This window comes from Macaca thibetana, chromosome 7 (genome assembly GCF_024542745.1).
Source record: "Macaca thibetana thibetana isolate TM-01 chromosome 7, ASM2454274v1, whole genome shotgun sequence".
Taxonomy (NCBI): domain Eukaryota; kingdom Metazoa; phylum Chordata; class Mammalia; order Primates; family Cercopithecidae; genus Macaca; species Macaca thibetana.
Genome location: NC_065584.1, coordinates 87,319,316 through 87,335,563, shown reverse-complemented (window position 1 = coordinate 87,335,563; position 16,248 = coordinate 87,319,316). Strand labels below are relative to the sequence as shown.

The following is a 16,248-nucleotide window of genomic DNA, read 5'->3' as shown; positions in this document are numbered from 1 at the left end:
GTATGGATTCATGGTTTCTATTTTATTCACTGAGTTATAATTTGTCCCAGATTAGCCAGTGGAAGCTGTTTTATAGGGCTTCTGTGTGTTTTTGATGTATCCCTATCCTCCTCCTCCTCCTCCTCCTCCTCCTCCTCCTCCTCCTCTTCTCCTTCTCCTCCTTCTTCTTCCTCCTTTTCTTCTTCTTCCTTCTCTCTTCTTCTTCTTCTCTTTGCTCTGTTGTCCAGGCTGGAGTACAGGGGTGTGATCATGGCTCACTGCTTTCAAACTCCTGGGCTCAAGCAGTGCTCCCACCTCACCCTCTTGAGTAGCTGAGACTACAGGTGCGCATGACCATGCCCAGCTAATGTTTTCTTTCTTTTCTTTTCTTTCTTTCTTTTTTCTTTCTTTTCTTTTCTTTTTCTGTAGAGACAATGTCTCACTATGTTGCACAGGCTGGTCTCTAAACTCGGCCTCCCAAAGTTCTGAAATTACAGGCATGAGCCACCATGCCCAACCTCCCCATCATTATTTAGGTAGTTCTTTGCTTTTAGAAACTACAAGATGGCCCAAGCTCATTTTATACTTTCCTTCTCCTGGAACCAGTCATTTTTCTAAGGTGAGCTGGTTGTGTTTAGTGACGAACAGTATTTTGAAACCTGGATCTGGGTGCTAGGTAGTGCTCATTGCTGATGGGGTGAGAGAGCTCTAAGGCTGTCTCAGTGGACATAGTTGGGAATATGGCAAATAGCCAATCACACACACACTCACACTCACATGTATTTGCATGTATTTTCTCTTTTTTCTTTTCTTTTCTTTCTTTCTTTCTTTTTTCTTATGAACCTTTTTTATTTCTCTTATTTTTGAGAAAATCTGATCCTTCTGAACCTTGAATAAAGATTTCAAATCTATATGCAGCTACGCATAGGCATTATTGTTTTGCGTATGGAAAAATGAGGGTTCAAGTCATAGAAATATATGATGGCAGAGCAGTGAGGAAATCCTGCGCTATTTTCTAACATGATAGAATAGGGTTTCAGACCTCTTGAATTCAGCAGGGATGTAATTTACAAGTAATTACTCCCTTGAAAATCAGAGTAACCACACTTGTAGTGAAATTCATTCCTGATGGTGCTTGCTGCATTCCATTCTGGTGCTGGAAGCTGGACTGGAGACCGACCATGTTCCTTCAAGGATCCTCAGCAATGTACAAGGGAAGCTCCTTTCTGAGGGAACTGTGCTTGCATGTAGACCTTCACAGTAGTGCAACATAACTTCTCAGAGATCAACATGCCACCATTCAGTGAACCTGGGAATTTCAAGAGGAGGCCAAGTGTCAGCACAGCGGCTACTGAAGGGCAATGCCTGCTTCTTAGGAAAGGCAGTAACTCACTAGAAGCAGGCCCTTCAGATCCACAGGTGGACTGAAATGAGGATTATTACTCAGCCAGAAAGGACTGGTTGAGTGATTGGAAGGTCCGATGGGTCATCATCCTCTTGTTTAATAGCAACATATGGTATTTCCTGTCCCTGGGAGTGTGGCAGAGCAGAGCACCCAAAGTACAAGTGGTGACCTGGCCACTGATGTGCAGTTTCCCATAGATCTCATTAAATCTGGCCACAAGGGCAGGCACATCCTTCACTTTTCCTTCACTTTGGCCAGCACTTCCTCTGAGAATTCATGTCTTTTAACAAATTTTAATAAATTTCCTTCTGCAGCATTTTTTAGTATCTCTATCAGGGTTTCCAACATTATTTGACTGGATATAGATTATAATAGTTAAATTAGTGCAGGCTATGCTTTCTGGATTCATGATTTGAGAAAAAAATGGACATAGCTTTTGCCACCTGGTTCTGATTCAGAGTTCACACCACAAAGAAATGGGATGCTTTCCTGGAGAGAACCTGTCCTTTGAGTAGGGCTTCTTCTCTTAATGTAGAACAGATTTTGAAAGACTCAGGGCTATTCAGTTTGTAGCAAACTGCAAAAGTAAGAACATAGGTATCTTTGGTGAATTTCACACTTTGATTTTTCATCTCTATCAATACTTCCAAAGCACTTTTATATCTGCCTTTGACAACTAACATATCCATCAAAATATTGAATGATGTGGACTCTGAGAAGGAACCTCATAAATGCTGGTCTTTCATGAGCTCCTCAAGATCCAACCCATAACACAGACTCATGACAAATGGTCCAAACTTATACTCCTCCAAAGTGATATTTCCGTTCTCTGCATGGTACCTGTAAATGACATTTTTAGCCAGCTTCACATGGTCCTGGGACCCACACAAATGAAGTAAGGTTATCGACTCCTCCTTCAAGATGAGCTTGTCAATTTTTCTTCCAAATTTCTAAAATAGGTTTCTTTAGTGCCACGAAGATTACACGCAACAGCCACCTTCTTATGCTGAAATTCTTTTAATTTCACAATACTATCTGTAAGTAGGTATCTGTTAGCAGCCACAGGCAGAGCTGGAACCTCCCACCCCAGGATACACTGAAATCTGCGGTACCTGCAGAAGAGCTCGATTCAAGGGCCTAAGTGCAGCAGCCATACTCACATGTATTTTCTTTTTGTAACTATATTGAAAACCATACATTTATATCAATATCTCAATTCAAATCCAACCCCACAACCTCATATTAGGTTTTCTCTTTCCATATTTGTATCTTAATTTTCTCATTTATAACTTTTTGATTTGTACATTTCTTCTCCCATATTCTTTAATATAGTTGCTTATTCCATCCATCTTCAGTATGTAACCAATCTCACCTTGCTGCTGTCGTTCCCCCTCCCATGTGGATGCCCTTTACCCACTCCGGCTCTGACACTCTGTGCCAGGGCTGCCCCTCTACATGGGTGTCCGCCATTTGGGCCTGGATATCTCACACTAGGCAACCCCTCTGAGTGGATGTCTCCTTTACTTGCTCAGGCTGTGACTCTGCCAGCTGGGTTCCTCTCTCAGCCCCCTCAGACATCCCCCACCATGGACACATCTTCATCTTTCTTGGGTTCTGACTTCTTATTCCCATGCCAGACGGCCCCTCCTCATCAATGTCTATGACCTTGCTCTACCCCACCTGGTGGCTTTAGGACTAAATTGTTTAGAAAGGGAAGGGAGGGAAAGAGGACTTATATCTTTTGAAAATTCTGTTATATAATAGAATTTTCCACATTGTTGAGTAGTCATTAAAAAGTTTTACTAGATATATTTTATTCTATTAATGTAATGTGATAATTATTTAAGTATTCCCTCTTTTGAACATTAAGGTGATTTCCAACCAAAAGTAATTTGGGCCACGTGCTATGGCTCATGCCTGTAATCCCAACACTTTGGGAGGCTGAGGCGGGTGGATCACAAGGTCAGGAGTTCGAGACCAGCGCAGCCAACATGGTGACACCCCATCTCTACTAAAAATACAAAAATTAGCCGGGCGTGGTGGTGACTGCCTGTAATCCCAGCTACTTGGAGGCTGAGGCGGGAGAATTGCTTGAACCCAGGAGGCAGAGGTTGCAGTGAGCTGAGATCGCGCCCCTGCACTCCAGCTTGGGGGACAGAGCAAGACTCTGTCTTAAATAAATAAATAAATAAATAAATAAATTGCAGGCTGTTTTCCCTCACACAAATTCCCTCTAGTGGAATTTGTTTCCCCCCACCACTGTTTGACTCCATTCCAAGTCCTAAGGAGGCACTATTACCTCTTGCCTCAGTATCTCTAGGGAAGGTGTCCTCTACTCACTAATTCATCAAAGGTCTGTTGACTTTACAACATATTAAGGTTTAGCTGAACTCCACCTCCCTCCCCTCTTCTACTCCTAATATAGCTATATTTCAGTTCTCTTGTTTACTTTGCTAACTTAATACTATACTAATCATTTTAATATCTTTTTCAGGTAGGCACTGTGTATTTTGAGTTCCTACTTTGTAAAATAAGAATATTAGCATCCTTATCTTTTCCTTCACTCTCTTTTCCTCTACTCTCTTTTCCTCTGTGTCCCACCTTCAGTTAACTATACTTTACTTTTACATTGACTTGACTGTTAATATTAATATTTAATTCTGTAACCAAAATTAAGACTTAAGTTTATTGACTATAAAAGTTGAAAATTGATACAAAATATTTATATTCTTTTATTATTTATTTAATTTTGAGACAGGGTTTCACTCTGTCATCCAGGCTGGAGCATAGTAGTGAGATCTCAACTCACTGCAACCTCCACCTCCCCAGCTCCAGTGATCCTCCCACCTCATCCTCCCAAGTAGCTGGGACTATAGGCATGTGCCACCACTCCAGGCTATTTTTTGTGTTTTTTTGTGGAGACATGGTTTTGCCATGTTGCCCACACTGGTCAAACTCCTGCGCTCAAGCGATCCTCCCCGCTCAGCCTCCCAAAGTGCTGGGATTACAGATGTGAGCCACTGTGCCCAGCCTATGTTATTTTATGTTTAGTTTTTAATTTTTGTGTGTACACATTTAGTTTTATTGTAACAAAGCAACTTGTACACTTTTAACATTTAAAACTGAGCATCATCTTTTCTTTCCAGTGAAACAAAAAGAAAATTTAAAAATAAACAGGAACAAAATTACAATCAAGAATGTCAATTCCAAATAAGATCCTACAGGTTCTGCTGATACTCCCATTGAGGGGTAGGGCTTAGGTCATCATGAGAAGAGAATTTTAAAAGTGTCATCTTAAACTGCAAGGACATCTGTCAAACATCACAAACAGCCCAAAGGAGAAGCCATGCTGTCAAAATGCCCACTTAACCCGGCCAAACATGTCAAAACCACCCTTTGCTGACCTTCTAAAACCCCATTTTTTAAAAGCTTTTTTTTTTTTCTTTTTTTAAACGAAAGAAAGTAGACAGATACGTGTTGGTAAATGCTAACTGTCCACATTCACATAGAGACACAGTGTACTCTCTGAGCCCAATATATTCAGAAAGTAGGAAAGAAGCTAGACTTCTGTGCACTGCCATGCAGGGCCCTCGCACCCTCCAGCTTCCAGCAGAGCAAAAGGAGCAGGTTTTTCTTTTTTCCCACAGAGCTCAGTGGTGTTGATTCTATACAGTTTTTGCTCACACAGGAAGGGATAAAAGTGAATTTAGAATAGAAAGGGGATAGAGGCTCTTCTCCCATTGTATTCTGCTCAAGGTATTTCCCCCCAAAATGTTGAAAACCATGTAGTAGAGAAAAGGGACCACAAGAACAGGGTTACTGAGCACAAGAAGCGGGGTGGGGCAGGGGGAAGACTGCAACTTGCTCCCAGGAACTGGAGAAAATTTCTTTAAAAGGAAGGTTGGAAGCCATCAGTGTTCTATTAGTCATCTTCTCCATCCTCCTCTCCTTCTTCTTCATCACCATCCTCATCTTCTTCACTTTCATCCTCATCTTCTTCTTCAATATCTTCTAATTCTTCCTCCTCCTCCTCCTCGTCGTCGTCTTCTTCTCCTTCTCCATCATCCATATTGGGAACCAAGTAGTACTATAATGGGTTTGGCCAAATATCATCTTTGATGACCTCTCCTAACTCATCAGCACCTTCATCAGAATGGTCAGTAAACCAGGTAGAGAAGCTCTCTGGTGCCTCATGCTGCCTCTTCCTGCTGACTTTATTCTGCATCTGACTTCAATATTTCGTCAAACTTTTTCCAAATTTCCATTTGATTTCAGTGGACTTTGCAGATGGATCACCACTCTCATTCAGATGAAATTCTTTGGAGAGAACTTTGTTTTCAAAGTAAGGATTTTCATCAAAATAAAAATCTGTTCTGTAATCTAATTTAATATTTTCAAATTCTGTCATTTCAACTCTGATCAAATAATGCAGTGCCTCTTTGCCCTCCTCCCCAAGCAGTGCAGACACTTGGAGATGATTGACAAATGTTGTTGCCCCAAAATTTGGGATCTTGACAATCAATTTTGACCTCTTCTGAAAAAATGCTTGGAGGCATTTTTATTATTTCTGTTCTACTTTCAAAATCTCCTCACTGGCTTGTTCATTAAGTCTACTTCTTTTTGTACTTCATCAACATGTTCAATTGCTTCTTGCTGTTCTTTTTCTCCCTTCTCTGGCAAGCCTACAGAGACTGATGTCTCCTCCAGTCTCAGAGCAGGAGGTAGTCTTGATTCCTTCTTTTAAGGTGGGAGTGGAGACTGGCATTTGGGGGCCATGCTGCTAGGGAAGTCTAAGAACCAGACCACAAGTCTCCTCACTTGTCAGGAAGCATGCAGAAAACTGTCTACATCATTCGAAATATCCAAACAATGTTTTCTGGAAGTCCAATAACACCATACAGCTTAAAATAACATTATGTGTTTCCCTTTTTTTTTTTTTTTTTTTTTTGAGACGGAGTCTCGCTTTGTTGCCAGGCTGGAGTGCAGTGGCACAATCTCTGCTTCACCGCAATCTCTGCTTCCCAAGTTCAAGCGATTCTCCTGCCTCAGCCTCCCGAGTAGCTGGGACTACAGGCGCCCACCACCATGCCCGGCTAATTTTTGTGTTTTTAGTAGAGGCAGGGTGTCACCATGTTGGCCAGGATGGGCTTAATCTCTTGACCTCATGATTCCCCCTGCCTCAGCCTCCCAAAGTGCTGGGATTACAGGCAGGAGCCACTGCACTCGGCCTATTGTTACCTTTTTAATTTTCTTACACTGTAAGAAAATTGTGCAAGCTGTATATCCTCAAACTCATCTATCTTCTCAATAAAGTTGTGTTTCCCATTAGGTACTTGCGTTTTTCCTAGAGATTTTTGTCCTTCAGCCTCTGCCTCAATAAGTCTGCTCTGCAGCTATAATCCTGTAATCAGTGTTACCCAGATCCCATGTTTTCCTTTTCTTTGGTCTACTCTTCTCTGTTTATTCCTAATTTTTTTGGAGCATATCCCCAAGTACATTCATAAGAAAGTGTGCTTGGGAGGTACATTTTGTGTGTTCTTCCATATCTGAAAATGTATTTATTCTATTCTCTGATTTGATTGATAATTTGCCTAAGTATGGAATTATAGAGTTACAATTCCTCTGCAGAATTGTGAAACCGCATTGCTTTAGAGTCATCTGTCATCCAGTTCTATTGTTGAGAAGCCTGATGCCATTTTGAATCTTTGTAAATGATGTTTTCATTCTCCTAGAAAGCTTACAGAATCTTTTTATGTCTGTGTTCTCAATTTTCACAGTGACGTGCTTAGGTATGAGTCATTGTATCCTGCACTGGGGATGGGAGTGGGGTTAATTTGGAAACTCAAATTTTCGGGTATGGGAAATTTACTTCTGTTTCCCTCTCTCCTCTTTTCCTGGAACTCTATTAGTCAAATATCGAATCTCTTGGATTGCTCTACTATATTATCTTTTCTTCTGTTTTTCTCATTTGGAAGTCATTTCTTTGACTTTATCTTTTGAACCTAATACTAATTCTTCCAGTCCTGACATTTTATATATTTTCGAGTATTTGTTCTTTTTTGGTTTCCTTTTACAAGTTTTCATTTGTTTGTTTTGAAAACAATAGTTCCCCAAATAACTTAGAATACTAGAGGTTATTAATAACTAGAGGTTATTAATGCTTTTATCCTCTATTCTCTACTTTGTGATGTTTCTTTCACTTTGTGTTTTTAAATTACAATCTTCAAATAATTATGGAGACAGTTGAGTATGTGCGGAGAATGGACCTTGCAAACAAATAAAACCAATTTTGTAGACTTTGACCAATAAATTTCTCTTTAAGGTAAAGATAACTCAATGTTGTTAAAATTATATACACACATACAATTCTAAGCACATGGTAGGGGCTGAATTTATGGTAGGTCCAGTATTTTCTCTTTTATGAATCAATTTCTCAAAAATATTAAAACTGGCCAGTGCAGTGACTCACACCTGTAATCCCAGCACTTTGGGAGGTGAAGGTGGGCGGATCACCTGAGCCCAGGAGTTTGAGACCAACCTGGGTAACAGGAAGATTCTGTCTCTACAAGAAAAAAAGAAAGAGAAGAAAGAAAGGAAGAAAGGAAGGAAGAAAGAAAGGAAGAAAGAAAGAAAGAAAGAAAGGAAGAAAGAAAGAAAGGAAGAAAGAAAGAAAGAGAGAGATAGAAAGAAGAAAGAAAGAAAGAGAAAGAAAGAAAGACAGAAAGAAAGACAGGAAAAGAGAAAGAAAGAAAGAGTAAGAAGAAAGAGAAAGAAAGAGGGAAAGAGAGAGAAAGAGAAAGAAAGAAAGAAGAGAGAGAAAGAAGGAAAGAAAGAACGAAAGAAAGAAAGAAAGAAAGAAAGAAAGAAAGAAAGAAAGAAAGAAAGAAAGAAAGAAAGAAAGAAAGAAAGGAAGGAAGGAAGGAAGGAAGGAAGGAAGGAAGGAAGGAAGGAAAGAAGGAAGGAAGGAAGGAGAAAGAAAGAAATGAGCTGGCGTGGTAGTTCATGCCTGTGGTACCAGCTACTTGGGAGGCTGACGTGGGAGGATCACTTGAGCTCAGGAAGTTGAGACTGCAGTGAACTATGATTGTGCCACTGCACTCCAGCCTGAATGGCAGAGCGAGACCCTTGTCTTAAATGATGATGATGTTAAAACCTCCAGTATCTACAGTGTGTGTGAGATGTGCCACCAGATGGCGCCATAATTGAAATTGTAACATGGAAGAACTCCAACTCCTTTAATATTTCTGCAGATTTCTGGTGAGGCTTTTGTCCTTGTGATCTGCTCTGCTTTTGGGATACTCTTTTTGCATGTGAGGTCCCATGTTGACCCCATTCCTGAAACCCAGCTCCTTTCTTAACTCTCTTATTTATACCTGCCCCATTCTGCTACACACACCCCAACTTAGGTAAAGTCTTCAGTAGATTTGGAAGTTAAAGAGTAAATGAGGGTTTATATTTTTGTGTTGAGAAAACTTTTTATTTTAACCAGATTCATTGCCACAGTTCTGGAGGCTGGGAAGTTCAATATCAAGGTGCCGGCAGATTTGGTGTCTGTTGAATGCTCACTCTCTGCTTCAAAGATGGTGCTATCCAGCTGTATCCTCACATGGCGAAGAGGCAAACAATTTCCTTGAAGATTCTTTTCTAAGGGCACTGATGCACTCATGAGGGAAAGCCCTAATGATCTGCTTATCTCCTAAAGGCCCCACCTCTTAATGTTAAATTGGGTATTAGATTCCGACATATAAATTTTGGGGCAACACCAACATTCAGACCTCAGCACTACTAAACAATGGCTATAAAGTATTCAATAGATGATAATTATTACTATAATGAGATTCTTTGACTCCATTTTAGCCCTAAGATCTTTGAATTCTTGACGAGGAAGAGATATAAAATAAAAGAAGTAGAAAGCCTGGTGACTGACTTCTCAATTTTCATTCTCTGCTTATTGATCTAAACCAATCATGACAATCCCTCACAATAGTCAGTAATTGGTTTAGGGATAAGAATTCGTAAGCCAATTTGGGGCAATGAAATGTAGAAAACGCTTAAAAAGAACTTTTACCAAAAAAAGTTCCCTTCTAACTAAGGGCTAGGACTATGAAAAACCCATTTGTATGTAGCTAGATACAAAGACTCACGTTGTCTTGGTTACAGCTAACAGTCATTTCATGACTATTAAGGAAATTCACTTATTACTTAGTCTTCCTCTTTGGATGGATTTCTGAGGGTTTTCTACGTAAATAATTATGTGTCATCTGTAAAATAATTATTTTCTAAATTATATGGTTTTTTTTTTAAAAAAAATGCTATAATGAACTGGCTAGATCTATAATGCAATGTTGAATAGAGGTGATAAAAGTGAATGTGTTTACCTTGACTTCAATCTTAAAAGAGCATTAGTTGAGGTTTTTTGTAGATGTCCTTTATCAGATTGAGAAAATACCCTGTCATTCCCTGTTTGATAATTGTTTGTAGAATAAACCAGTGTTCATTTTGACAAATGGGGTTTTTTTTTTCAATTTTTAAAAATTGTAGTCAAATACACATAACATTTACCATCTTAACAATTTTTTTTTCTTTTTTCTTTTTTTTTTTTGAGATGGTGTTTCGCTCTTGTTGCCCAGGCTGGAGTGCAATGGCACGATCTTGGCTCACTGCAATCTCCACCTCCAGGGTTCAAGCAATTCTTCTGCCTCAGCCTCCTGCGTAGCTGGGATTACAGGAGCCCTCCACCACGACTGGCTAATTTTTTTGTATTTTTAGTAGAGATGGGGTTTCACCATGTTGGCCAGACTGGTCTCGAACTCCTGATCTCAGGAGATCTGCCTGCCTTGGTCTCCCAAAGTGCTGGGATTACAGGTGTGAGCCACCACACCCAGCCGGTATTAGATACATTTATAGTGTGTAACTATCACCACCATCTATTCCATAACTCTTTTCATCTTAAGAAACTAAAACTGTATACTCATTAAATAGTAACTCCCCATTTCCCCCTTTTCCCAGCTCTTGGCAACCACTATTCTACTTTCTTTAACAAAGGACTTTTTCTGTATCATTTGAAGTGGTCATATGGTTTTTCACTTTTATTCCATTAATAAAGTGGATTATATTGATTCATTTTTATATGTTAAATCAACTTGCATTCTTGAACGAATTCTCTTTTTTCTTTTAAAAGGCAGGGTCTCACTCTATTGCCCAGGCTGGAATGCAGTGGCATGATCATAGCTCACTGTAACCTCAAACTCCTGGGCTCAAGCAATCCTCCTATCTCAGCCTCCCAAGTAGCTAGGACTATAAGTGTGCACAACTAGGCCTGGCTAATTTTTTTAAAAATTTTTTTGTAGAAATGGGGCCTTCCAATGTGGCCTATAGGCTGATCTCAGACTCCCAAGCTCAAGTGATCCTCCCGCATAGGCTCCCCAAAGTTTTGGAATTACAGGCATGAGCCACCTGTCTGGCCCCTTGGGTGAACTATATTTGGTTATGCTGTATTATCCCAATAATATATTGCTAGATTTTATTTGCCAATATTTTATTAAGGAGTTTTGCCTCTGTGTTCATGAGGGTTGCATATAATTTCCTTTTTTAAAAATGTGTTTGTCAGGTTTTGGCATCGGGTTATCCTGGCTTTGTAAAATGAGTTGGGAAGCATTCCCATTTCTATTTTATGAAAGATTTTGTATTGAGTTGGTTTTATTTATCTCCTAAATGTTTGAAAAAATTCACCAGTAGTGCTATCTGGATCTAACTTTTTCTTGTTGGTAAGCTTTAAATTATGAATTTGTGTAGTAGATATATACCTATTCAGATTTTCTGTTTCTGCCTGTGTCTATTTTAGTAATTGATATCTTTTACAACATTTGTGTATTTCTTATTTCTTACAATTATTGAAGAAGTTGTGCAAATGTTGTCCCTTGAAAAATAATATGCCTTCCCCTCCATACTTTTTTCCCTCTGGCTGTTTTAAAGATTTATCTTTTTGGTTTTTATTAGTTTTCCTACGATGTTGTTAAATGTGGTTTTCTTTCTGTGTGGTTTTTAGCCTTTTTTGAAACTATGGCTTCATGTATTTCTACAGTTTAGAAATATTTCAGCCAATTTTTTCAGCCAACTTTTCATAGACTACTTCTTTCCTATTCACTCTCCTCTTTTCTCTGAGACCTCGATTATGTTGGATATGTTATCATAAGTATGTTGGATATCATATGTATGTTGGATATGCCCCATATGTCTCTCACATTTTTTTCTCAGCATTTTTCATGCTTTAAAAAAAAATTACTGGTTGTTTTATTCTAATCAATTTTCCAGATCTCTCTCTCTTTTTTAAAGTTGTGTCTATCTGTTTTTAAACCCATGCACTGGGCTTTTTATTTCAGTTGTACTTTTTAGTTCTGGCATTCCATCTGTTTCTTTGGCATTGTTTCTTATTGCCTGCCAAAATTCTCAATCTTGTTACATTAGCTATTTTGTTACTGCATAACAAATTACCACAAACTTATTGGCTTAAAACAACACATATTTATTATCCCACGGTTCTGTGGGTCTGAATTTTGGGTGCAGCTCAACTGGGTTCTCTGCCCAGTATCTAACAGCTGAGTTGCATTCTTATCTGGAGGCTGTGGGGAAGAATTTGCTTCCACGCTCATGCAGGTTGTTGGCAAAATCCAGTCTTTTTGGTTATAAGGCTGAGGTCCTTGTCTTTTAGTTGGCTGTTGGCCAGGGGTCACTCTCAGTAACCTGAGGCCATCAGCTGTTCCCTGCCATGTTGTCCCCTCCATCTTTAAAGCCAGCAATGGAGAATCTCCTTACATCAAATCCCTCCCACACTTCAAATTATTTTTTTTTTTCCAGCAGCCAGTCCACCTAATTAGGTCAGGCTCACCAAAGATAATATCCCTTTCTTAAATTCAACTGTTCCATAAACCATAACATAATCACAAAATAACTATCCCATCATATTCACAAGTCTTGCTGCACTCAAGGGGAGGAGATGATGTGGGCACATATAACAGGAGTGGGCATTTTGTAGGTCATCGTGTAGGAGCAGGACTAGACTACCACACTGGTCTTTCATGTATTTCAACATAGTCATTTAAAAATTCTTGTCTAATAATTTTTTTCTGGATTATGTGGACATCATTTGCTTTCACTGTCTCTTGTTCTTGGCTTTCATTATGACTTATCTTCTTATATCTTTGATTATTTTTCATTGTATGTTGAGTGTGGCATATATAAAATTATGAAGATATTTGAGGACCTGAAAGATGTTATTTTCTTCCATGAAGTTTCTACCGCTGTCCCTGCCCCACCACCACTACCACCCACTGTTGCCCAGGCTGGAGTGCAGTGGCACGATCTCAGCTCACTACAACCTCCACCTCGTGGGTTCAAGTGATTCTCCCCCTGAGTAGCTGGGATTACAGGCACGTGCTACCATGCCCAGCTAATTTTTGTATTTTTTGTAGAGACAGGGTTTCACCATGTGGCCAGGCTGGTCTCGAACTACTGACCTCAGGCGACCACCCACCTTGGCCTCCCAAAGTACTGGGATTACAGGTGTGTGCCACCGCTCCCGGCCTCTCCGTGATATTTTTCTTTTGAAGCTTGGACCATTAGCAATCCTAATTGAGTTTATTCATCAGAATTTTACATGCCACAGGGCTGGGATTTATTCTCTGTGATGGTAGGTCTTTTTCTGGCTCCTTCTTACTCCTAAGATATAGCTGTCAGCATTCTAATTAAAAGCCTGGGACACTATCAGATGTCTCCTCATTCTTGTCTTAAACTTTAATTTTTGTTTCCTCAGCCCTATGGTTCTTATCAAAGCTCTTGTCAGCTTCTCATTTGCCACTTTTGAAATTGACATTGACTTGAAGTGGGGGAAAGCGACCCCAAATACCAGGCTCAGCCTCCCTGCTCCTGAATGCTGGTTACTCAGTTCATCATTACACTGGTGCCCTCTCATGCCTTCAGAAAGATTCAAAAGTATTTGTGTTCAGCTCTTCATTATTGTAGCAAGAAGTTGGTATGAAACAACCTATTCCACCATGCCAGAAGCTGCAATAGGAGAATTTCAAACTAGCGGTGACCTATTGGGCTATACTTTAAAAATCAATAGTGTTGGATTTTTACCTCACATCACACACTAAAAAATATATCATATGAATTAAATATTCAAAACATAAAGAATTTAGAAAACGTTATAAAAGTACATGCAGAAAAGGTTGGAAAATGTATTTGTAATGTTAAGGGATATTGCAAACCATTGTTCATAATTTATTATATAAACTTTAAGACTTCTAAGGTGACAAAAATATTACAAATTTGTAAAAGAAACACCTGAATAAGATAAATATTTGCAGCATCTACTAGAAGAAGAATTAATTTTTGTTGTATAAGTGCTCCTAAAGTCAATAAATATATAAAGACATGCAAAAGATATGAATAGGAAAATCACAAAAGGAAATAAATTGCTAGTAAACATATGAGATGTTTAATCTCATTAATAACCAGACCAATATAATTTTATATCTACTAGAAAGGAATATGATATATCTGATAATGTTAGAAGGATTTAGAGATTCTGTTAGACTATGTTTTGATACAGGTTTTTGGAAAAAGATTGTCAATATACATCAAGTTTTAAAATGCAGATTTGCTGATTCCAGAACAACTTTTTTTTTTTTTTTTTTGGTGAGATGGAGTCTTGTTCTGTTGCCCAGGCTGGAGCGCAATGGCACGATCTGGGCTCACTGCAGCCTCCGCCTCCCGCGTTCAAGCAATTCTCCTGACTCAGCCTCCTGAGTAGCTGGGATTACAGGCACGCACCACCAAGCCCGGCTAATTTCTGTATTTTTAGTAGAGACGGGGTTTCACCATCTTGGTCAGATTGGTTTCAAACTCCTGACCTCGTGATCTGCCCACCTCGGCCTCCCAAAGTTCTGGGATTACAGGCATGAGCCACTGCGCCCGGCCAATTCCAGAACAATTTTAAACATATTGAAACTGAAGTATAACACAGTTATAGAAAAGTACACAGAACATACATGTACATTTTGGTGACTCTCACTAATCAAATACTCACGTAACCCGTGAAGTTTGTTTCTAGGGCTCTATCCTTAGGAAATATTTCCAAAGGCAAACAAACAGGCTTATAAAAAGCTGTTACCTTCAGCATATTTAAGTACTGTTTGAATGTTTTTAAATTCCAATTTTATTTAAATTTAATTTCAAAGACTTTTTTTTTTTTTTTTTTTTTTTTTTTTTTTTTGAGATGGAGTCTCGTTCTGTGGCCCAGGCTGGAGTGCAGTGGCGCGATCTGGGCTCACTGCAACCTCTGCCCCACTGGTTCATGTGATTCTCCTGCCTCAGCCTCCCGAGTAGCTGGGACCACAGGTGCATGCCAGCACACCCTGCTGATTTTTTGTATTTTTAGTAGAGACGGGATTTCACCATGTTAGCCAGGATGGTCTCCATCTCATGACTTCATGATCCGCCCACGTGATCTGCCCGCCTGGGCCTCCCAAGGTGCTGGGATTACAGGCGTGAGCCACCGCACCCAGACTTCAAAGACTTCCATTTGATCCCAGGTCTGTTCTGAATAATGAAGGGAAAGATATAGTCTATTCTTGTTAGAACTTTATTCATTTATTTATGTATTTTTAACTTATTTTAGGTTCAGGCTACATGCGCAGATTTGTTATATAGGTAAACTTATGTCATGGGGGGCTGTTGTAATAGATTATTTTGTCATCCAAGTACTAAGCCTAGTACCCAGTGGTTATTTTTTTTCTGCTCCTCTCCCTTCTCCTACCCTCCACCCTCAAGTAGGCCCCAGTGTCTGTTGTTCCCTTCTTTGTGTTCATGAGTTCTCGTCACTTAGTTCCCACTTATAAGTGAGAACATGCAATATTTGGCTTTCTGTTCCCGTGTTAATTTGCTAAGGATAATGGCCTCCAGCTCCATCCATGTACCCACAAAAGACATGATCTCATTCTTTTTTTATGACAGCTTAGTATTCCATGGTGTATATGTACCACATTTTCTTTATCCAATCTGTTATTGATGGGCATTTAGGTTGATTCCATGTCTTTGCTATTGTAAATGGTGCTACAATGAACATTTCATGTGCGTGTGTGTGTGTGTGTGTAGATGGAATCTTTGCTCTATCGCCTGGGCTGGAATGCAGTGGTATGACATCTCGGCTTGCTGCAATGTCCGCCTCCCGGGTTCAAGTCATTCTCCCACCTCATCCTCCCAAGTAGCTGGGACTACAGGTGTGTGCCACCATGCCCAGCTAATCTTTGTAATTTTAGTGGAGATGGGGTTTGACCATGTTGGCCCAGCTAGCCTTGAACTCCAGACCTAAAGTGATCTGCCCGCCTTGACCTTCCAAAGTGCTGGGATTACAGGCATGAACCACCGCACCCAGCTGCATGTGTTTTTATGGTAGAATGATTTATTCATCTGGGTAAATACTCAGCGGGATTGCTGGGTTGAATGGTAGTTCTGTTTTTAGCTCTTTGAGGAATTACCACGCTGCTTTTCACAGTGGTTGAACTAATTTACACTTCCATCAACAGTGTGTAAGTGTTCTCCTTTTCTCTGCAATCTACTCAGCATCTGTTATTTTTTGACCTTTTAATAGCTATTTGAAACTGTATAGTGTATTAACTATAGCCATCCTACCATCATATAGAACACTAGAGCTTATTCCTCTTCTCTAGCTGTAATTTTCTTGAGATATAAAAGTCCAAGGGAAGCAGCAGGGACCTCTCACCTGAAACAGAGGCGATGGGTGATGCCGGAAGCAGCAGCTCCTGTGTGAACAGGCTCAAGATATCCTCTGACAGGACAGT

The 16,248-nt window shown here is 39.7% G+C and overlaps 2 pseudogenes; both read right to left on the bottom strand.

Moving 5' to 3' along the window:
• Positions 1 to 1,418: 1,418 nt before the first annotated feature.
• Positions 1,419 to 2,538, bottom strand: LOC126958282 (pentatricopeptide repeat-containing protein 2, mitochondrial-like; annotated as a pseudogene).
• A 2,768-nt stretch (positions 2,539 to 5,306) lies between these two features.
• Positions 5,307 to 6,160, bottom strand: LOC126958303 (protein SET-like; annotated as a pseudogene).
• Positions 6,161 to 16,248: the final 10,088 nt, after the last annotated feature.